The sequence below is a fragment of the Saccostrea echinata genome, unplaced genomic scaffold (genome assembly GCF_033153115.1).
Source record: "Saccostrea echinata isolate AGI-Se365-2 ecotype Australia unplaced genomic scaffold, CSIRO_AGI_Sech_v1 ptg000002l, whole genome shotgun sequence".
Classification (NCBI taxonomy): Eukaryota; Metazoa; Mollusca; class Bivalvia; order Ostreida; family Ostreidae; genus Saccostrea; species Saccostrea echinata.
The window spans coordinates 16,977,900-17,001,488 of record NW_026889751.1 but is presented as its reverse complement, the minus strand read 5'-3'; the positions used below and the strand labels follow the sequence as shown (position 1 = coordinate 17,001,488).

Here is a 23,589-nt window from a genome sequence, read left to right as displayed (position 1 = left end):
GGTTTGACACTTAGTGCACTCGCCTGACTTAGGCATAGTGCATGCAACGTACAATACTAGTACTATTATAGCGAGCGCAGCGAGCGGCGAAAAGCGCCGCTCGTCACTGCGAACTCTTAAAACAACGCATGGGCGAAGAGAAAATTCGGACTTTGCACATTGATCTAAACGAATTTTTTTCTGCAGATACCTCGAGACCCACAATGCAACGCTTGTTGTTCTCGCTGCTAACTTCGTTCTCGCGGTAAAAGCAACTAAAAATTCACAAAAATAAACTCACCTTAATTTAATGGATATTGCATACAGATTATGATACTAGATTAAGCGTTCCGTGTTAAAATTTTGCACTTTTCAAACTTCGGTCATGGAAATGCAGCTAACATACGACGTCAAGTGACATCACAGTCTAGACGTTCCAAATGTCTCGTGCGGTTTGAAGAGGCAGATCTAAATAAAACTGAAAAGGTAGATGTATATGCGCTCGCCCAAACGGTCGCACCGTCAACATATTATAAATATGTACAGTCAAGGTCAGCAAATGTCGTTGACACATTGTTTTGTTTTCACGAATATTTACTTGAGAAAGGAAAGAGAGATTGAAAAACACACATATACACACGCACGGAGGGTGACAGATTGCATTACTCATAATACTGCAGGAAGAAAACTTTTTGGTCAGAAAATTGTGTCCATGCAGAATTGATGTACATAACTATGATTTGTCAAGATACCGTAATTCTTGAGATATCTGATAAATCAGCCTATTTTTTTTTTCTTGTAATGTATACTTAATTGGAGACTTAATACACGTATTAGGTTTTTTTGTTCTTTTTGGAAATTATGTTTTGCGTTATTTTTATATATGCAATCATGTACCGATATAATTGGTGTTGGGGTTGACATTTTTAGATCACCTGAACTGGAAATTAAATGAGCTTCTCTGATCACATTTTGTCTGACTGTCCCTCTGTCTGTAAACTTTTCACAATTTTAGCTTCTTCTCAAGAACTACTGAGTCGATTTCAACCAAACTTGCCACAAAACATCCGTGGATAAAGGGGATTCAAGTTTGTTCAAATGAAGGGACATGCCATTTTTTCAAGGAAAGTAGTTAAAAATTAGTTAAGATTTAGTGACGTCTTTTAAAAATCTTCTCAACGACTGTGTAAGAAAAGATGAAACTTATGTGAAAGCTTCATTATGAAGTGTTGACTCAGTTTTAGTACTATTCAGATCATGTCGGTGTGGCTACAATAGGTGATCAAATTTTTTCATAGAATATTTAGAAAAAAAATTCTTTCAATTTTTATGCCCCCGTATCGAAGATTCGGGGGTATATAGTTTTTGCCCTGTCCGTCCGTCTGTCTGTTTGTCTGTTTGTCCGCAAAAACTTTAACATTGCCCATAACTTTTGATTGGTTGGAGCTATGGCTTTCATATTTCACATGTGTATTTCTTGTGACAAGACCTTTCTTAGGGTACCACCGTATTTGACCTTGACCTTAGAGTTTGACCCAGTTTTGCAAAATGTTTCTCAACTTTTACCTTGGCCATAACTTTTGAACAATTGGTGCTAGGGCTTTCAAACTTCACATGTGTATTCCTTGTGACAAGACCTTTTTTTGGTACTACCATATTTGTCCTTTTGTCCTTGACCTTGGAGTTTGACCTACTTTTGAAAAACTTTAACATTGGTCATAACTTTTGAACGGTTAGTGCAAAGGCTTTCATACTTAGCATATGTAATCCTTGTGAGAAAACCTTCCTTTTGGATACCAACAACTTTGACCCTTTGACCTTGACCTTGGAGTTTGACCTACTTTTGAAAAACTTTAACCTTGGCCATAACTTTTGAACCCTTGGTGCTAGGCCTTTTATACTTCACAAATGTAATCCTTGTGACAAGGCCTTCCTTTGTATACCAACAACTTTAACCCTTTGACCTTGACCTTGGAGTTTGACCTACTTTTGAAAAACTTTAACCTTGGTCATAACTTTTGAACCCTTGGTGCTAGGGCTTTCATACTTCACATTTGTAATCCTTGAGACAAGACATTTCTTTGGATACAAACAACTTTGACCCTTTGACCTTGACCTTGGACTTTGATCTACTTTTCGAAACCTTTAACCTTGGGCACAACTTTTGAAAAGTTGTTGCTAGGGCTTTCGTATTTAATATGTTTTTTTCCTTGTGACAAGACCTTCTTTTGGATACCAACAATTGTAATCCATTGACCTTGACCTTGGAGTTTGACCTTCTTTTGAAACACTTTAACCTTGGTCATAACTTTTGAACGATTGGTGCTTCAGCTTTCATATTTCACCTGTATATTTCTTGTGAGAAGGCCTTTACTTAGGCACCATTAATTTTGACCATTTGACCTTGACCTTGATGTTTGAATTACTTTTGAAAAAATTTAACCTTTTCCATATCTATTCAATGGTTGCTGTTAGGGATTTCATATTTCGCAGGTATATTCCTCGAGACAAGACCTTACTTTGGGTACCAACATACTTGATTTGCATTTGAGAAAGTTTAACCTTTGCTATAAGTTGCCATACGGGGGCATCAGTGTTTCACAAACACATCTTGTTTTTCAAGAAGTACTGGATCAGAAGAGATGATACTTATGTGAAAGTTTTAAACAAAAACAAAAACAATTTTGTTCAAATCATGACCCCAGGGGTAGGATGGGGCCACAATGGGTGATGAAAGTGTTTTACATAAGAATATAATTTATATAGTAAATTTTAAAAATTCTTCTCAAAAACCAGACAGATGTAGCACCGGCGCACCCCCTCTCCCAGTGGTTTGATTTTTTTTTTTTTTTTTTTTTTTTTTTTTTTTTGCTTTGGTAGATTATGTTTCTTTTACTTGTATATACTCTCAATTTAGTCCACAGGTAAAATTTCATTATTAAATAATGTACTTAACATAAACAGTGACACATCTTCACATAAAATGAATTTTTAATTTTTTTTCTTGTCAAAAAATAATTTGAACCGCCCGCACCCCACCCCTATCCCTCTCCGTTCTGAAATTTCTGCAACCATGTAAACTTCCGTTCTCTCCAGGTCGATTTAGAAAAATAAGATCCCAAATCGTAGAAATTGTATCCGTTTTCTGTTAATTACACGCGTGTTAACGACTGACAAATGCATAAACATCACTCTCTCCCCACTCCCTCTAGATCTCCCCCCCTCTCTCTAACACTCCCTCTTCCCATACTCCCTCCCTCTCCGCTACCCACTCCTCATCTCCCACCCCATTCCTTCTCACTCCCCTCCCTCTCTCACTACTCCCCTCCCTCTCTCACCACTCCTCTCTCTCTCCCTCCCATTCCTTCTCACTCCCACCTTTTCTCTCCATCCTTCTCTCTCCCCACTCCCTCCCTATCCCCTCTCTCTTTCCTTATTCCTTCTCTCTCCTCACTCCCTTTCTCTCTCTTCACAACTCCCTCTCTCCACACTATCTCCCTCTCTCTTTATTTTTATTATTTGACCGTCTGACTCAATTAGTCTTTGACTTTGTGAAAAAAAACTAATATATATGCATAAAACATAGATGATTCAAAGTTATTTAGAATAAAAATAATGGAAAAAATACTTATTTGAGAATAAAGACAATATTCTTACCGTTATTATAAAAGAAATTATAACATATTTATTCTTGATCTTTTTACTTTAAAATGGATATGGCAGAATTGTTCATATTCGCAAAAAAATGAATGTAATTTAAATTTATAAGGGCGATAATTTGTAATAACAGAAAATACTGCTTCCTCGTTCACAATTTGATCATTGCTTTATATGTTTGCGCATTTAATATTATATGCTTGGAAAACAATATTTATATACTTACTTACATGCAAGGAAAATATGTCAGCTTGAAATCTAAGTTGGATATTATTTGTTGTACCGTTATGAAAAATAGATCTGCGGCTAATGCCCTAAAGTATCCACTTTCAGAGATGAGGTCTATAAATATCTTTTATTTGATCTAGTATGTAATAAGGGTTTGACATTCACTATCCTTTTCCCTTGTATGCTTTCAGTTTACTATATTTTCAAAATTTTTGTCTTCTTCAGACATCGTGTCGTTGCGTTCAATGTTAACCAAAATATACTTGCATCATGACTCACTCGTTCTATGCATTACCCAGTGTTTCATATTTTCTTATTGCATATAAATGTTCGTTTGGTTTTTGTTCAAATACGTACTGTTAATAAAACTGTGTATAATCTTTACTTGTTGCATGGTTCCACTCTGCTAACCATAGATGTCCACTTAACGGTTTTGAATGGACATTGTTAAATGATTAACCGTTGGGCTATCAACGTAATTTGAGTAAATGTTCACCTTATTACAGGTCCTAGCAAAGCTTCTGGGAAAATTAAAATCATTCACTTAAGTAATAGAGTCACTCAATCAAAAAAAGAGTCAAGCAAATTGTAGGCTTAATTAAAAAAAGTTGCCTCTGTCGCGCATAGGCACCCTCCCCAATCTACATGTACATAACATTATAAGGATAAAGTTCATAAATCGTTAAACACTTGAAATAAGCATTCAATTTCAAGTCTAATGGAAGAATTTAAGAAGGAATGCCACATCAAAATTTTATTTCATACATCTTTAAGACATCCCCTTTAAACTATGGTTTCAGCATTAAAAGGCCGATATAAGCTCTAAATTATTTTATAAGAATTTTTTTAAATTTTTCATAGAAAATGAAAAAAAAAATTGCAAATATATGGAATTCCATATACGACAGCCAACTTCTTACTGCCAACTGCTCACTGCTTACTGCCAACTGTCATACATATTTGAATAAATTTTCATATTTATATTGATATTTATGTGAATTTTCATAAAACCAGGCGCGGATCCAGGAATTATTTACAGGAGGGGTCCACCCCAGTAAAAAAAATCCAACCCAGAAATTTCTTGACAAAGAAAAGAAAAAAAAAGCAAAAACGTAAACTCCCTTCCTAAACGTGAAAAAACCTATTTCGGCGGGGTGGGGGTTGGGGTTGACATCTTATGCTTCATATCTGCGACTTTTCATATCAATTTAACACGGATCCGCGTTTTCTAATGGGGGGGGGGGGGGAGGGGTTCCAAGGTCACTTTTAGTAAGTTTAGTATATACATTAAATAACTCTACAAATTCCAGGGGGTGGTTCGGACCCCCCACCCTTCCCAACGACCCCCCTCCCACCGTGTATGTAAAACATAACTTATTTGGGAAAACAAAGAAATATAAATCTTTAATTTGAGAAAATATTTCACTATAGAAATTAACGGAAAATGGAAATTTATTTTCAAAACATCTTCCCCCGCGAAACAACAAATCCTTTTTTTTTCTTCAGTTTTTATTCATTCCAAAGGTTTGTTGTCTCACTGGGGTGGGGGTGGGGGGCACATGTTTAAAGATTAAAAACAGGAACATAGTCATTTTGTTACCACTTTCAAATGTGATAAAAAAAATGTACTTTATCACTTTATCAGTCTCATATGTTGAATTTTACATAAGTTAAAACATTCGGTGAGATTTAAGAGTCATTTATCCATTTTCATTTTCATGAGTATCTGGTGATGTTTTCAGCTTGATTTCAATTGATAAATTGAAAGGAGTTGTAAATAAGAGCAATTAACTTTTGGTCACTGGTTTTTAAATTTAGTACTTAATACTAATGAACTTTTCTTTGCATTCAAACAAGTTTGAATGTCCAAATTGCCATTTATATTGAATTAAATGGATGGAAAATGTTGGCGAGAATCGAGAGTTAGCGTGCGTAGTTCTTACAATAATAACTTTTGCCTAGTGTCAAATATCTAGTACATATAATATCTTTCGGTGTTTCTTTTTACCCTAGAAAAAGTACCTATGTGTGGGAATTTTATATGTGTCTTATGTAAATCATTTTAATGACTAATGTTAGATTTGTAAAAACATTCGTTGTGGGGGGGGGGGGGGGCTACCCACTAAATTTCCAACATATACTATACAGAAGTACTCCTTCAATAAAGACGCCTGTGACTTTTTTTATTCCTTGTCAAGGGAATTATGTTGGGTTGTGCCCCCCCCCCCCGCACTGAAATTGCTTTTCCTTGCCTGAGATTAACTGTTTTTACATGTAAAAAAACCTTTATTATTTTTTATTAGTACTTCTGATATAAATGCACATACCAACAAATGTAACCAAAGATCCTACTAAAAGTTTGCCCCCCCCCCCCCCCATTTTTTCTGCGCCTTTAATAAAAACCTTTAACCCCCCCCCCCCCCGGGTCAAAAAACCTATTGCCCGCAAGGAAATGTGGGAATTAGATTATTGTATTAAAGAGGGAATACTCTTTTCCCCTATTTATTCCTTCCTTGCCTTCACTGTTTAAAAATTCCTGAATCCGTCAATTTTTGTTATTATTGTAATCTATCATAGGGTTTATTCAATTACATGTAAGCATGCGTATTAAAGATATTAAAGATAACAAAACAGGCAATCATCTATGAGCAGTGGCAGTTGGCATGCAGTAAGCAATGAGCAGTTGGCAGTAAGCAGTTGGCTGTCGTATATGGAATTCCATACAAATAAGATGTTTTAGACTTAAAAATTTGCTATTGATACATGCATAAAGTGAATATCTAATAAAATATGTAGACATTTTAATTTTGTTTACTTAAAAATTATTTATGAAAATAAAACACATTATTTGTGAATATTTTCAAAACCTATGGATAATATATTTTTAAAAAAAAGAAAACAAGTCACAGCTACAAAAAATATGCCAGACAATCATATTTTAAAAAGAAATTGAAATGAAAATGCAAAATTTTAGAGCAATTAATTTTTTTTAATTTTGGCCAATCCCGATCGAAATTAAACTGATCCCAACCAGAATTTTATAATAATTAGAAATAGATAACATTTTCTCAAGAATACTAGTTTGTTTAGGTGTAATACGGATTAAAATGTATTTGAACTTGACAATCAAATAGATTTCTTAAGGGTAAATACACTGTACATAAAGAAGGCGATAATTATTATTTTATTTATTTTGTGTTAATTTTGATCGGGATCAGTTTTATTTTGATTGGGATTGATCCAAATATTAAAATAATTATTTTCCTTAAATTTAGCAACTCATTTCAATTTCCTTTTAAAATATGATTGAATAAAATATTTTGATTTTAAAAATTTAAATGTCTGTCCAGCCTCTCTTTACACATTTTATTAGACATTCATATTATGCATTAATTAATAGCAAATTTTAAACCGTTACTCTAGGCCTTCGCCGAACCTCCCTAATCCCGGGATTAACGCGTATCACATCTCTTTTCAAAGGTTTCATTATATTGTGAAAAAGTATGGGGGGGTCAGATTTCTATGGGGGCCACTTTTCAACGTGAGTGGAGTCGTAGAATTACCGGCCTGGAAGGGTTTTCTACGGTCGAAAAATGACCCTACTTGTCGTAGAATATTAACCCAAGATCATTTATCTACGTAGAAATTTGACCCCCTGGTCAATATTCTACGGGGGTCACTTTTCGTCGTTACACCGGCGACAATATGTACCGAGTGCAGTGAGTGTTCTTCCAAGATAATTAATATAAAAGCATTGTTCACCAATTGGGAAAAATATAGCCAAACTGGGAAAAAATGAACTCGTTTTCAATTGGGAATGGGGCTGTATTACGGCCCCAGAGAAGGTACGATAAATCCCTGTATAATAATAATAATAATAATAATAATAATAGCTTTTTATGATAATGCAATTTTACACATCACAATGAAACATAGAAGTAAGAGATGGTAATAAGATTTCACCGTTTTGCCTTATTCTTTTGGTTGATTTTTAAGACTTTGACCTACGGTATCAACATGGTAGTGGATCATGCAGCATTATTATTGTGGATACATCTAAAAGTATGGGTGAGGAAGGCTTCAATCAAATGAAAGAGATATGTTCTACAATCATTGACGGTGAGGACACATGAGATACATTACTTGGATAAAGTGGATTTTTTCCCTAAAGTTATTTTGAGTTACTAGTAATGCAATAATAATCAATATATTAATATTACATCGTATTTTAAAGTGCAACAACAATGTAATAAATACGAATACGAATATTGAAATCTATGATATTTTGTGTTGAAATGAAAAAGAAATCAATGTAAAATGGAGAGGTTTCCAATTAAAAATATTCAATGCTTTCAACATACATGTAATTATGACGTTAAGCAATATTCTAGTATTCTATTTGATCATACGATTGCCATGTTTATATTGAACTTAAACAAAGACACTATCTTACCCTACAACACAATTACAAGCATTACTCATTCAGGGAGATATCTTATTCACGACAAGCTGCACACCAGCAAACTGTGTTGAGCATAGAATAGAGATTTTTATTGTGGTTTCTTTTGGAATACCAAATCCTATCCTTTATCATTTACGCAATTGCAATAAATCCCCCATCCATAGAAAAGACAGGTTCCTTAAACTTCTTTAATTTAAATTTAGTTCATTAATTCTGTAATATTTTATTTATGATATACACAAAGGCATTTTTTAAATCTAAAAATGTTAATGCTACTCTACATTGCTTTTCCCCGTTACAATCGGCCGCATAACATTGAGAATAAATATTACCGGTATGTCTAAATATTATCATATTACGAAAATAAACATTTTCTTGCTTTTCTTTGAAAAAAAATTTAAAAGAGTAACCGTTTCACTGATGAAAGAGAAACAACTCTAGATCTAAAAATGTAGAGGTATATGTCTTTCCTCCCCTTAGCAGAGTTATTCCTCCTGTTTTCCGAAGAATTATGGGGGGGTTTTCCTCACAAATACACAGATACATTTACAGTGTGTTGCAAGAAACACAAGAACTGAAAGCCAAAGTTTATACAAATTAAAGTGAGTATCAACAGTGAAAATTTATTTACTGAAATTAATACAACGGTTGCACCCCACTGAGAAAATGTTTTACTGTAAAAAGTTTCAGTTCGCATTTCCTCGAATAAAAACAAAACGATTGATACAATACCAATGTAGATGATACCATTGTAGATGATTCAGGCACATGAATAATTTTAATATTGATAAATAATTTACAATTTGGTACTGTTGAAGTTAATATGGACGAATACATCATTTCCATATACTGAAACAACAGAAGGATACAATATCCGGGGGTAGGTGTGTGTGAGGGGGGGGGGGGGGGCACCCCTCTCGTTTGAAAACAGAAATAATTTAAAATCTATATGTACATAAATTCCATTTTCATCACAAAAGAGTTGTACATACACCACTGTTGATTCACTTAAAAAATGATATTCGATGCAAGTAGAAGTCATATAAAGGTTTGAAACTGCACCTGTGTGCCTGAACTCCAAACCAGACACGTGGTCATAAATAGTTTTACTAAATATAAATATCAAAAAAAAAATTTTTTTTTTAGAAAACAAAAAAAACATTAGTAGTCAATATTTGATATGTATACACGAATGAAGGACATTACTTTTAGAAGTTCAATATGCCAATTATATATTATGCAGACGTAACCAATGTTTTTTTTTTTTTTCAAGCTGGAATGTCCTGATTTGCAGAGAAGAATGGAGGGGGGTCTTAAAATTTCAGAAATTGCTTATTCATCTTCATTTAAATGCAGATGTAAAGTTTTATATTTGTGATAACTATAATGTACATTACATTTTTTAAGTAAGATATTTCCCAGCTATAGGGATTTTTATTTGTATTTGTAGAATCATAGCATTCCTTTCGTCCCAAGTCTGAAAGACGCTGTGAGAAACTTAACCTACGGAGAGAGGGGGAGGGGAGATTTTCCGCTATAAATTCAAAACGCGTCGTTTAAAAAATTTTCAAAAAATTACCAAGAACATCAGTTACAAGAAGTAATAATTTTTTTCAAAATTAAACGACAGATTTATTCATAAAAAATTATTTTATTTGAAAATGACGCATTTTTCAATGCAAAAATGAACCATAGTTTTTCAGTTTAAATTCTTCAAAATCGTTTTTCTCGAAGTGTACCTCTACAAAATCACTTTGTTTGTGTGTTTAATAGTTAAACAAACGATTCAGCAAATTTTGACAGCCAGGCTAACCTTAAATATTTTAAAATAAGGGATTTTATAGTTAGTTGGTTGAATTTTTTTTGTACTCGTGATCAGCCAAAGGGGGGTAACTTTAGGAACTTCCTGTCCAAATTCGGCTCGAACGATTTTGACGAAAATGTACATACTCATAGTAGATTATGTCATGTATAATATATACAAAAATAGCGAAAATTAAACGACAGGAAATTTTTGGGGTAGGTGTGTTGTACATCCTTAAATAGGAGTTGGATCCGATGCAAACACGTCTTAACTCTCGATTTTAAAATATTACAATATCAGCAATTACAACATATATATATCACGTTTTAATATGTTACGTTTTTCCATGGATTTCTGCGCAAAGTGTTAAATAAAAAAAATTGCAGTTCTTTTGTTTTGATATATATATGTTGTACTTTGTTACAAGTATTTTACTTTTCTAATTTACAGAGTTTGCCAATCATCCAGAGGACGATGAAAATGTTGCTATTATTGTATGTGGGAAAAACACGAGATTTCAACATTATTATTCAAATTATTACTCTGAAATGAAGTGTTGTCTAGGTACATAATGTTGCATTTGCAAGTTATTTTTTTCTTATCAAATTAATTTAGTTTTACGTAATCGAGAATGTTACAGCAAAATAACATATTCTAGATATATCAACTTTATACTAGAATGTTCCAAGGACCGCATGTGTTGCCAGCTTTAAGGGTGGTCAGCTACTTATTTCCTATTAGCATTATAGTTCAGGCATTTGCCTGCAAAAAAAATATCCACGGATAGTAATATTGAAATTATCATATAAAATCTGACTATCAAATAGAAATATGATTCTCCAACCTTCAAAGCTAAAATGAAAAATGAAATTTCAATTATTTTTTTTTAATTTCATTAATATGAGTTTAATCCAACTATCCTTTTAAAAGAGATTTCAGTCTGTCTTAACTGCAATTGTCAGTCTACAACAATCCTTTTGCTATTGCTCCGTTGCTTTTGCTCCCGATGTATTTTCATAGTAAATTTTCATTTTAAAATTTCAGTTTGTGCGGTAACTGTATAGCATATAGTTTCAAGGTACAGTGTCTTTAGCTCATAAATATGTGAAATAAATGCTAATTATCAAAACCCTGGCCTCTCAAAATTCAAAAGACATAAGTTAAATCAAACGTTCGGAGTATTTTTGCAAAGCAAGTTAAGTGGGCTGTAACACTATAGCATGTACATGTAATTTTTTTTAATGATGTTTTATGGCAAACAGTGCACATGCTAAATCAGCACAGCCTTGACTCTTTCATAAAAATGTTAAAAAGTGCTGTATATCGGCACAATAAACTATTTTGAAAAGTGGGTCAAAGGTCAAGCTCAAGGATCACGAGGTCGGTAACCATGGTATTTTGCAAAAGCCAAAGTACCAAGCGATATTGTGCAAAATGTCAAATAGATTCCTCCTACAGTTACAGTATTGAGTATTACAGGCGGACAGACAGACGGACGGACAGAAAGACAGACAGATGCAAGGTAAAGTGTTGCTTTGTATAGCAGGCCCGACAACAAAAATGAAAGCATGTTTTTTTTTCATTTCATCAATCTGGAAGACAGGTTAGAATACGGAGGACTATCTCCACTTACAGGGGCCCTTTTATTAAGCATCGGAGCCACAGATAACGGTTTGAGTAAGACCCTTCTACATGTATAATACTTTAAATAAGTATTTAATAGATATGAATATGTAAATTTCCATTTACAGTAGTTTGCAACGTGGAAAAGAGTTCTCTATGTGTTTTAATGTTTTAATTACTTTTCTATACATGCAAAGGTCTTTCATTAAAGATGTTTGAATTTAATGTTCGACCACGAATAATTCTGATATCTGATGGAAGGCCAACAGATTTTCATATATTTTCTGATGAGGAGGATTCATCTTTGAATGAAACATTGCAGGTAAAAAAATATAAAATTCTTGGTACATGTATAAAATATAATATGGAAATAATGAATTATAATGTCTGTTACCATGTAAGATGTGAGTTGACATGCCCTAACGTCATAAGTTGTGTGCCAAATACGAAGTCTGTGTTTATTTCAAAACATATTGGCAGGAATAAAAATTGTTAACAGACAAAATAAAGAAGAGAGACAGGCCAAACAATACTCCTCCACAATTTTCCATCTTAAAGGCATGAAAATCTGTATACATTCTAGGCGAAGGATATCTTCAGGTAGTAGTGAAACATATAGGGAGGCAGCATCCAATCTTCTGCATACCTGTAGGGCAAAATCCAGATATGGTAATTCCAAATCAATCCTTACATTCACTCTAAATATCGAACATTATTATTTTCAATGTAATTGGAAGATAAACACGGGCTTTATAATTGCAGGCATATCTAAAAATTTTAAGTACACTTTCAAGAGGAGGAAGGATGATTTATCCTCATGAAGCTAAGCAGCTTCCAAGATATACTCAGAACCTGGTATAGATATACATTTGACTTCTAGAGACTGTTTGCCAAATTTCCTGTTGAATATATTTTTTCCTGGAAAATGCAATGATTTAATTTTTCACACTGCCTTTTAGTGTGTCTATTTTGGGGGTTGGCGGCGGGAAGGGAGGGAGGCTTGGTTGCATAATTTTGTGTTGTTTTTTTATTATTATTTTACTAAGGTGCATAAGAATGAAGATAGCATGAAGTCTTTAGAAGGCTTAAAATATATCATTTAGAACAGGAGAGTAACACAATATATTTCTCGAACATATTATATAATCCAAGATAAATCATTTGAGAAGTTTTCTGTCCTTTCTAAAAGTTATTTTAATGCTGGTTTTACTTTTATAAATGACTAATTTGACTTCGGAAATTCTTTCAGCTTTGACACTTGTAAGGAATTTAATGTTAAAAAATTAATATCAAGGTATCACGATGACGGGTTATACTTACTTCTGAATAGAAATCAAAATGATATGATCTAGGCCAAATATATACCTAGTACTCTAAAGATGTTCTAGATCAATAGAGTAGAGATTAATGTAACTTCAAACTGAAAAAAGAAACAAATACAATGAAACGAAACTTGTTTAATCCGGAAATTGTGTACTCCATAATAATTGCCTAATATGATGTAAACTTAAAGTCCTTTTCAGTAAATGCATTTGTTTTTTAAACGTTTTTTAAAAATGTTGTCTAATCCAAAATTTTGTGTAATCCGGCCAATATCTTTGGAATCAGCGGTGTCTGGATTGGACTGTCACTGTAATTAGTTCGGTATAAAAGTGGAATGAAGAAGGGTCTTAATTATTATTTAAGATTAGTGAATAAAATGTAACTGTTAACGTCTTTTTAAGGTCCATCATTCCTCTGATCACTCATAAAGTTTTGATTTAAGGAGGCTGAGGGGTCAACAAATTAACCATCAGATATAACTTAATTTTTAGATATGATATCTTAAGCTGTCAACTATCATTTGGCAAACAAAAATTTCATACATTTTAATTTTAAAATTTGATCATTTTTGTATATCTTTATATGGAGCTCTTCTTCTAAAGGAGATTAATATAGTCTGAAAATGGCCACAACCACCCAGCCCTCTTATAATTAACGCTATTGATTTTCCAAAAGAAAACGTTAGTCTAATCCTTCTCCGAGCCACGAGATTTATAAGGGCGGTGCTTATACCTGGCTTCTGTGGTGGTATGCGGAGTCATTGACTCACTCTGGATTGGACACCAGTCCATCGCACTAACCCCTAGTGTAAGCAGGTACTCACAGCAGCTGGGTGGACTGAGACAATGCAGATAAAGTGCCTGGTCTAAGGACATAAGATCGTGACCATATCGGGGCTTAAACAAGGGGCCTTTGGGCTACTGAACAAACACCTATGACCAGTGAGCCATGTGTTCCACATGTACTTTATACTAAAGATGTTCTTTTAACTGACAATCTTTATAAAGAAATTAAATTAATTTATCCAAGTAATAGTTAGCTCTCTTATCAGAGGGTCAATGAACCATGAAGTCTTCCAAGAATTAAAATGTCATAGGCAAAGTTTCAATAATTTTAAAAACAATAGTTCCAAAAACAAAATCATATCTTTTTTAACTGGATTCCATGGATTGCGCTGCAGTTTTGTTAAAAATTATATTGAATTAATCAATCATACCTCTTTGTTGACTTGAAAATTACGTTTTTAAAGTTTGATTTAATGGGCAATAATCTATAACCCTCATCAAAGAGAGTTCTAATTATGTGACTTTGGAATTAGAATTATTAATCAATTACTAGCTTCTATTTTGCATTCGGAAATGAACTTCTAGAGCAAAATTGTTAAACATCTTTAATTTAAAATGCACCTGTAAAATGTAGTTGGGAATAACACGCCTACACTGAATACTATATGCATGTATAACATGAAATCAGTTTTATGGATGGACATTTACAGAAAGCTACAGCACTGTTGTCGTTTAAACAAAACCTGGATGGAATTAATAGACAAACCCTAGACTCGTTACTACAATCTGCTTTTCCAGGAAAGATTTTTTCAGATGAGGATAAGGTATGAATATTATATAAATTAATTTCTTTACACAAATAGACGCGTAATTCCAATCTATAGTCAAACATTTGTTGAAATCTTTTATTTCGTGTTATTGAATATATTTTTTTTCTAATTTACATACCAGGATGATATAATAGATATTTATATCAAAAGATCATTTTATACCACGAACCCTCCTGATTCGGATGAAGAGGAGGATGAAATGGATAAAAAATACATTGAGAGAGATCCTCGCTTGCCAAACATTGGGACACGAGTTAAGAGAGGACCCGACTGGCATTGGTCAGATCAGGACGATAACGGTCCCGGTACAGTCATTGGGCATTCAAAGAATGGTTTGTATTTCAACATCAATAGAGAATCCCTTGGGAAAAGCCCAGTTGCAATGGGGGTAAATTGACCTTGAAATTATTCTTCTGAAATTTATTTGATTTCATGACTTGTCCCTTTTCAAATTCATATTTACATTCGTCGTAAAGGAAAGATGCAAATTTTTGTCCTTTTCGTATTTCCTATCCCTCTTGCCTTGACTTTTTCCACATGGCCTTGGTATACCCTCTGGCTTTACATTTTTTTTTTATTATGAAGTTTTTTACTTAGTGCACTTCAAAAGTAAGGTTCCATTGCGGAAAAAAGATTCAAAGATGCAGGCAAATTATTAAGCGTCCTGGAATTCTTTAGGCATAACAGTATACTTTAGAAATATAGAAACTGTTTATCGTCATAGATATGGGGTCTGATATTATACATGTGTATTTGATAATTCCTTTTCTTTCGGTATATTAATAAAGTCTATGCTGAAACATCTTCCTACGATTATTATTCTGCTGTTATTTTCATCTTCGCTAGCCGGATGGTTAAAGGTGGAATGGGATTCTGGAGCTAAAAATGATTACAGATATGGCGCAACTTTGATGGATAGGGTTAAATATGAGGTAGTTGCTTGTTGTGAACCAAGAATTCTTCATGACAAAATTATAGCTGTAGGATGCATTGTCACAAGAGGTAAAATGACAGACTCGTAAAAGTAAAGGAGTTATCTCATTGATGCTACATCTAATAATTCTTTTATGCACTAAGATAAAATATTTATAATATAGGTCCAGACTGGGAGCTGGGAGATAAAGATGGCGGAGAGGAAAATCTTGGTTCTGTGTTCCGAATCAAGCGAAATGGCATAGTTTTTGTGTGTTTTTGACTTATCTTTTATCGAAAGAATTTGACAAATGCTGATTTAACTGAAAGCTACACTGACTTATTTGCTTGATTAATGTAATTTGGCTTAAATATCTCTAATTCAAAAGTCCCCCTTAGTTTTTCGATTCTTATCTCAAACACAGTTATTTTGTTCACTTTCTTTTGTTTAATTTTTTAGGTAAGATGGCAAAACAGGTGCTTAATAAATCATAGGTTTGGTTTTGACGGAAAATTTGACATCTTGATATGGTAAAATATTATCCCTGAGATTTGTATAAACTATGTTGTGTCAGAAGATTTGAGATTTTTTAAGCTGTATGATTTAACTGTTGCAATATGTATATTGCCATGTATAAACTATGTTGTTTCAGAAGATTTGAGATTTTTTAAGCTGCATGATTTAACTGTTGCAATTTGTATATTGCCAGCGTGGCAGAATCTGGGCTGGGAATCGAAAAGGAGTCTTTTCTCGACCGCTTAATTAATATTAAATAAATTACTTCTTTCTGATGAAATCTTACATCTGGTGAAGGCTGCAATATTCATTCTGAAGGAGCTTAGCCATTTACTGTGAAGTATTCATTCTGTCGCATACCTTTAATTAAAACTCATGCATCTGCCTCAAAAGCATATTTCTATCAGTTAACTTATAAACATTATGTAATTGGGTATGTTTTAAAATAAATTTTTATTTCTTTATTATACCAAAAACGAGAATTTTACCAAAGAGTAGATGGGTTATAATAGACAAATTTAATACAAACAACGAGTAAAATACTACGTTATTAAGCCATTTAAGTAAAATTCAAAGCTACAGCACCAAGTAAAAAAAATAGTGCAAAAGAATCTTTATGTAGAGATAGTTCATGATAAAAGTTAAATTAAAGGGGTTATAGTAAAATCACTAGAACAGAATTTAAAATTATGCAAACATGTTTTGTAAGATTGAGAATACAATTATAAATTCTTTCAACAATCTGTTATCAATGTGTAGTAACACACGAGCATTTAAAGAAAATGGGTAAATTGTTCAACATAGAGAAAAATCTTTCAGCACCACCAAGACCCTTAATATCGACCCACAGTATATTTTGGTTTGCAAAAAACAATTTAATTTCTACAAAAAATCATGCTTTTCTAAACATTTAACCCTTATTTGTAACATGCACCATAACAAACAGAATGTTCTTTAATATTTCGACATTGTTGATAGTGATCCCTTCTCACCTGAGGTGATCAGCTTCTTGCAGGCGAACTGTGAGGCTATAAGAGCCTTTACCAGGACATCATCTGAACCCCATCGTAGCGGGTTTTTAAAAGGTACCACATACATACATAAATACATATATAGAGATAGGAAGTGAAAATAAAATTATGATGAATCGCTTACACAAGGTTTCTACGGAATGTTTACATGTATTTTCTTTTCTTTGATTAACGTTTTACATATATATGCTTTACTAAAGTGCCGAACTCTAGGTAATTATTTTGCTCAGGTTCTTATAAATCAACACTGAAATAAGTTTCATGTTTATTTTATTAAGCTATTGATGAGGCTGGTGTTGGAGGGAAGGATAACGTTAAACACGAGAAGGGAGGGCTCGGATCTCCGTGTTTGAAATTGCCAAAAGGGCAGTATTTTAAAAATGACAGAGTTTCTGAGGATTCTTCTTCAGACATTGATGCTGATAGACCAAAGGAATCGGAGATATATACTGCTGAAAAACAATGGTTATGGCAGGATTACAACGGTAAGTGGAGGCCATATCCGAGAAAAATAAATGACAGAATCAACAAGTGTTATGACAGAAATCCGCACTCTACAGTGGTTGTTGTAATAAATGAACAGACGTAAGTATAAACTATTGAAAGAATTGTTCTTTTATTATTTTACTAAATGTATTTTTCCAGTGCATTGAACATAAGTAGGATTAAATTGATATGTTTAATAAGAATTTTAAACTGATTAGGATCTTCATCTATTTTGAAAGAAGTGTCTTTTGTAACAGCAATTTTACTTTGCGTTTAATCGCAAAAGATTGCGATTAAACGAAATCTTTTGCGTTTAAACGCAATTCTTTTGCGATTAAACGCAATAATTTTTGCGTTTAATCGCAATGATATTTTTGCGTTTAAACGCAATAATTTTTGCGTTTAAACGCAATACTTTTGCGATTAAACGCAATACTTTTGCGATTAAATGCAATAATTTTTGCGTTTAAACGCAATAATCTTTGCGTTTAAACGCAATAATCTTTGCGTTCAAAGGCAATAATCTTTGTGTTTAAAGACAGTCATTTGTATCAAACCTTGCAGAGTACAATGGACCCACGCATACTTATATCTTTTATTTCTTTCTCTTTCTCCTTATTAGGAAATTGTGTGTTGTCTTTATAGAATCAGATTTCTCCGAGCAAACACTCTCTGAAAGGTAAATCACTAATAAGAATTTATAGAGGAGAAAAAAAATGTCGGGTTGTAAAAAAAAGGAATCCTAAGAACGAGACATGTCTTAAGCTTATTCTCTACATTTTTAATGAAGTTTCGGTCAGTTGTTCTGCTAAACAAAACCTGTCCCATACGTTGCAGTCACAAGTTTAAATCATGTATAAAGGGATTTTTGGAAAGGACTGAGGAAATGTTAGAATTACGTACAACATGATGAAGTATTTAGACTTCAATGTACATTCATAACCCTTCCTATGGTTGCATACAGTAAACACAAGAACATATGTGATGGATTTATATGAGATCAAAATCAAATGAAAACAGATTGATCGATGTGTACTACATGTATCAAATTGACAAGTGCTATTAATACCACTGAAACTTTCTCTATAAGTTGTGATACACTTAAGCAATTGATCAGAGACTTCATTAAGAGTTTTGGATTCTAATACATTTAAGACATTCAGGTTGTTAGGATGCCATTGTTTTATTACAATTTTCAAAAACTGGAAAATTTTGCAAAAAGACACAGAACAAATCGGATCTTCTTAAAGTTGAAGTGTCGGGTCCTAGTACATGTAATTATAAGCTTTGACTAATTCATGTTTGATTTTAAAACTACAGTACCATTGTGTTTAAATGCAAAACAAATCCTTATAAGGAAGGATTATTGCGTTTAAACGCAAAGATTATTGCGTTTAATCGCAAAATTATTGCGTTTAATCGCAATACTATTGCGTTTAATCGCAAAAATATTGCGTTTAAACGCAAAAAATATTGCGTTTAAACGCAAAAATATTATTGCGTTTAAACGCAAAAAGTATTGCGTTTAATCGCAAAAGTATTGCGATTAAACGCAAAAGATTGCGTTTAATCGCAATCTTTTGCGTTTAAACGCAAAGTGTTTTGCGTTTAAACGCAATATACAGTGCGATTAATCGCAATCTTTTGCGTTTAAACGCAATAATTATTGCGATTAATCGCAATCTTTTGCGTTTAAACGCAATAATTATTACGTTTAAACGCAATAAAAAATATTTCTCTCTCTGAACTGGACTCAATGGGCTTCCGTATTTATCAGAGTGTCCCTAAATAAAATGGATAAGACACATGGTAGCAAAACAAAATTTTGAATTAAAAAAAACAATTGAAAAATGTGACACACTGGCTTGCTTGATGGTACACCAAACGATTCAATGCGACTCGCTGTATGACATGTAAAGAAGCACTAAAAAAGGATTCAGAATTTTTTTTATTCCACAGAGTGTGGCCATTTCACACTTAATAGCGTTTCCTTATCCCGCGCCGCTGGTCTTTATTGAATGTTTAATACGCTTCTTGTTCCTCGAAATATAATTATGAATGAATATTTTTCTATATCTGTATTTTTGTTGCTGTATTTTTTTTTCATTTATCCCAATCCGTCTCTCAAGTTTTTTTTTCTATTTGTTTGATTTTCATCTATTCGTGTGAATTCGGTACAAAAATATTTTGTTTTGAAATTTCGATTTTGATACGATGCGCATCTTTAGCTTTCAGATTTGTTTCTAATTATGCAATCTTGTATTAGCAATTACATTTCAGGGTTTAAATTCAAATTTGATAATAATGTAGTAATATGTCTTTTGATTACCAAGAATATTTCGGCCTGCATTTCATCAATTACGTACATTCGAAAGTACGAGAGTGCAAGTTCTGACCAAACGTTAAACTTATTTTGCAAATTGTACATGTATTCTGAATCTAAAACCGCTTTATCAATTCATAATTGTGTCATAACTGTATACTTGCCTTCTTAGGTCATCTGAATCAAAAGCTTAAGTAAGTTTTCCCAACAAATACCGTCAGGGGTTTTGTCTGTCGTTCGTCAATTTTTTACGTTTTCAATGTCTACTTCAGAATTATTGGTCCAATTTCAAGCAAACTTGCAACAAATAATCAGTATTTTGAGGGTATCTAAGTTTGATAAATGAAGGGTTAAACACCCTCTACCAATAGGAAATACTTAAGACAAGTCTAAAATTTGCTGGTGTCATTTTAAACCCCCTCCCGGATCACAAGAGAAGAACCTTTGGCATTAAATATATCGAAAAAAAACTTTAAACTTTCTTTTCGAGAAAAGCAGAGCTATTTTTAGTCATTAATTTGCGAGCATCTTCATGTAAAGTGAATTTCGATTTATTTGAATAGTCTCTAGGGTTATAGCAATATGGGATCAAAGCTTTAACAGAGAATGATTTTAAAAATTAACAAAAACTTTCTCAGAACGACAGGAACTTAATTTCTCTTGATCAAAGGTAATAAGGTGATAATCTCTTTGTCGTGTAGATGCATATTTGTTTTAATCGTGGATTACAAGCAATGAATGAGATTTTTTGTGGAATTAAACAGACATCTACTGACATTAATTAAATAGGACAAGATTACCGTAATTATTTACAAAATTCCATTCACTAACCTTGAATATGATGTAAATTCACATTTTTGAAAACATGGACTTTTATACGCTATCTACAGTAGGGTTTCTGTTCATCTGATGTACAAACACATGTATTCATTTAACAGGAAGAGAATTGTCGGTCAGGTGAGTGTCAGGTGAGTGTTCTGCCCAATGGGTCTCTTGTTGAAAATATTCTTCTAAAATTATAAATTCCCGCCTCAAAATTTAACTAAAATTAGCTAAAACAGGAAACTTAAAATCATGAAGGGACATGTCGAGTGAATATTGTTTGAACTTTCTTTTAATAGGGTAAGTTAGATAATTGTTAAGTTTATGAGAATTTTATCCCCATTACCCCGTCCGCCGTGCATTATTCAGAGGCATTATATGATTTTCAATTTGTTTTGAGCTAATACATTCAAATATTGTCTGAGCTGGATGACTTTAACTGTTTGTCTTTGGAAAACGAATGATTTGATATGGTCTTCTTTAATTGCATTCAGTTATATAAATCAAACATATATAGTTTCGTCCTGATTTGTTTGTTTGTATATTATATAACGTCCCTCTCGAGAATTTTTCACTCATATGGAGACGCCACCACTTGCCGGTGGAGAGCTTGTCCTATACTCGGCACTTACGGCCATTTGAGCAGTGAGGGATCTTTTTCGTGCCAGCACCTACTGCGACACTGGACCTCGGTTTATACGGTCTCATCCGAAGGACCGGTCTCCACGTCCCACAGTGGGATTCGAACCCGCGACGTAAGGATCAACTCCTTACTCCGCGACTCTAGAGCAGACGCTCTAATCACTGCGCTACGCGTCCTGATTTGACATTGACTAGATATACAAATTCAGAAGCTCCATATTAGTTATTCAAACTAGATAGAATTATTAGGATGTAATTGCAATGCACAAATGTCAGATACTTTGCATCGTACATAAGTAGAAGTCGCTGTACTTGAAAATAACTAATGATAAATATAATGATAAAATTCAGACAGTTTCTCTTGATCTGCGATGTAGATAGCTCTTGCATTTAGAAGAGCGCAGGAACTCTGACAGGAACAACCACGAATAGAGGCTCAAACTAGTGAGTATAAGTGCAGTCATATACAAATGAAAGTTTGCTATGTACATGTGTGTATAAATATTTCATTTACATAAGATACCGATTGTGACAATCTCTTTTTTATATATTATCTTTTCTAGGTGCTTTGATCTTTCTAAAGAAATTTTTCTTGATTTTTTTCTTCACTTTTTTCAAGATCGTGAACTTCGCTATCCACATGGAAAAGGACCATGTAATGTTTTTATATTGGATACATCATCAAGTATTGGGGTGGAAGAATTCATACAAATGAAAGATATATTTTGTACTATTATGGATGGTAAAGTTTATGCCATTTGTGCCTAGTCCTTTTAATCATCCTTATTAAAATGTTGATTCCTAGAGGAGATATAGCTGTTGTCCTATTTGCTCTTCTCTTTTTTTTCTCACCAATTCGCCATCACATTGAACATCTTTTGGGGGAAAATGATTACTACACGAAGTATCTTTTTTCTCTTATTTACAGACACTATTAGAATACCTTAGTGTTGAATCAAGAGGAGAAAAGATCGTTTGCCCTCGGGAAATAATACAATTTGCAAAGTACACTGAAAACTTGGTACCAAGCTCAAGAATTTTCTGTTCACTTGAAGTGTTGTTTTTTTTTTATATTGAGTATATATTACTAAAAACAACACTTAATATGCTGTTCCTGTTTTAAACTTGCAGTTTATTTTAGTATTTTATACATTTAACATTTTTTGTGTTGTAAAATTTATATATTTCTAAATTCTTCGTTTATGAATTGTTTCTGAAAATTTTTACACAAAATTAGACAAGTGCAGCTATGTTGCCATTCACGATGAAGAATGATGGTTCTGACCGCGAAATGGTTCTAACATTGATGGCTTGTGAATTGCCTTGGAAAGAGTTCACAGAAATGGACCAGGTAGAATACTTCAAAGACCTGTAACGAACAAAGTGAAGAGAAACATAGAAGTTCTCTCTTTATTGCCGTATTGATTATCACCTACTATATGTATTTGTTTTGTGGTGTTTATTTTTTATTTATTTATTTATTTTTTATTTATTTTATTTTATTTTATTTTATTTTTTTTTATTTTTTTTTTAATTTATTTATTTATTTTTTTTTTTTTTTTGCTTTATTTTCAAATATAATTGTTGACATTTTAGTTTCCATACAGTTCATGGGAATATATTAGAACAGAGATTTCCGATGAAGCGTTTGGGGAAAGAGACCCACGAATGCCTCCTTTAGGATCCAGAGTCAAGCGTGGTAGGGACTGGAAGTGGAATAATCAGGATAGTTTTGGTCCTGGTACAGTTACAGGACATCAAAAAGACGGTAAAAGAACCTAAAATATTTGTTTTAAACCGGATACGGTTTTAACGTATTATAAAACCTCTACCGTTGAAGACACATAAAACAATACTTACAAACTAATGACGTATGCCCTTGTAAACCCCGGTTATAGGGGATATATAAAGAGTTTTATTTTATTCTCTGTTACATCCACATACATCACATATATACATTAAAGATATATATTACTTATTAGACTGTATAGATTTTTTTCTGACTTTGTGTTTGTTTGAAAATATACTGAAAATAACTTGATGACTTATATTTTAAGTTTTCTTTTTTGTTTTCAATAGCTGGATGGTTAAACGTAGAATGGGACACAGGTTTAAAATTTGGCTACATATACGATAGTAATAGTACTGAAAAGGATGAATATGAC

General features: G+C 33.0%; 2 protein-coding genes across 2 annotated transcripts in view; both read left to right on the top strand.

Moving 5' to 3' along the window:
* Nucleotides 1-23,589, top strand: part of LOC133173723 (uncharacterized) — a 127,871-nt gene that overhangs the window by 16,187 nt on the left and 88,095 nt on the right. The window lies entirely within an intron of this gene.
* LOC133178069 (uncharacterized) overlaps nucleotides 22,050-23,589 on the top strand; it is a 104,201-nt gene continuing 102,661 nt past the window's right edge. Inside the window, exon 1 of the mRNA XM_061312836.1 lies at nucleotides 22,050-22,166. The gene's annotated coding sequence lies outside the window, so the exon portion shown is untranslated. The remainder of the gene's footprint in view (nucleotides 22,167-23,589) is intronic.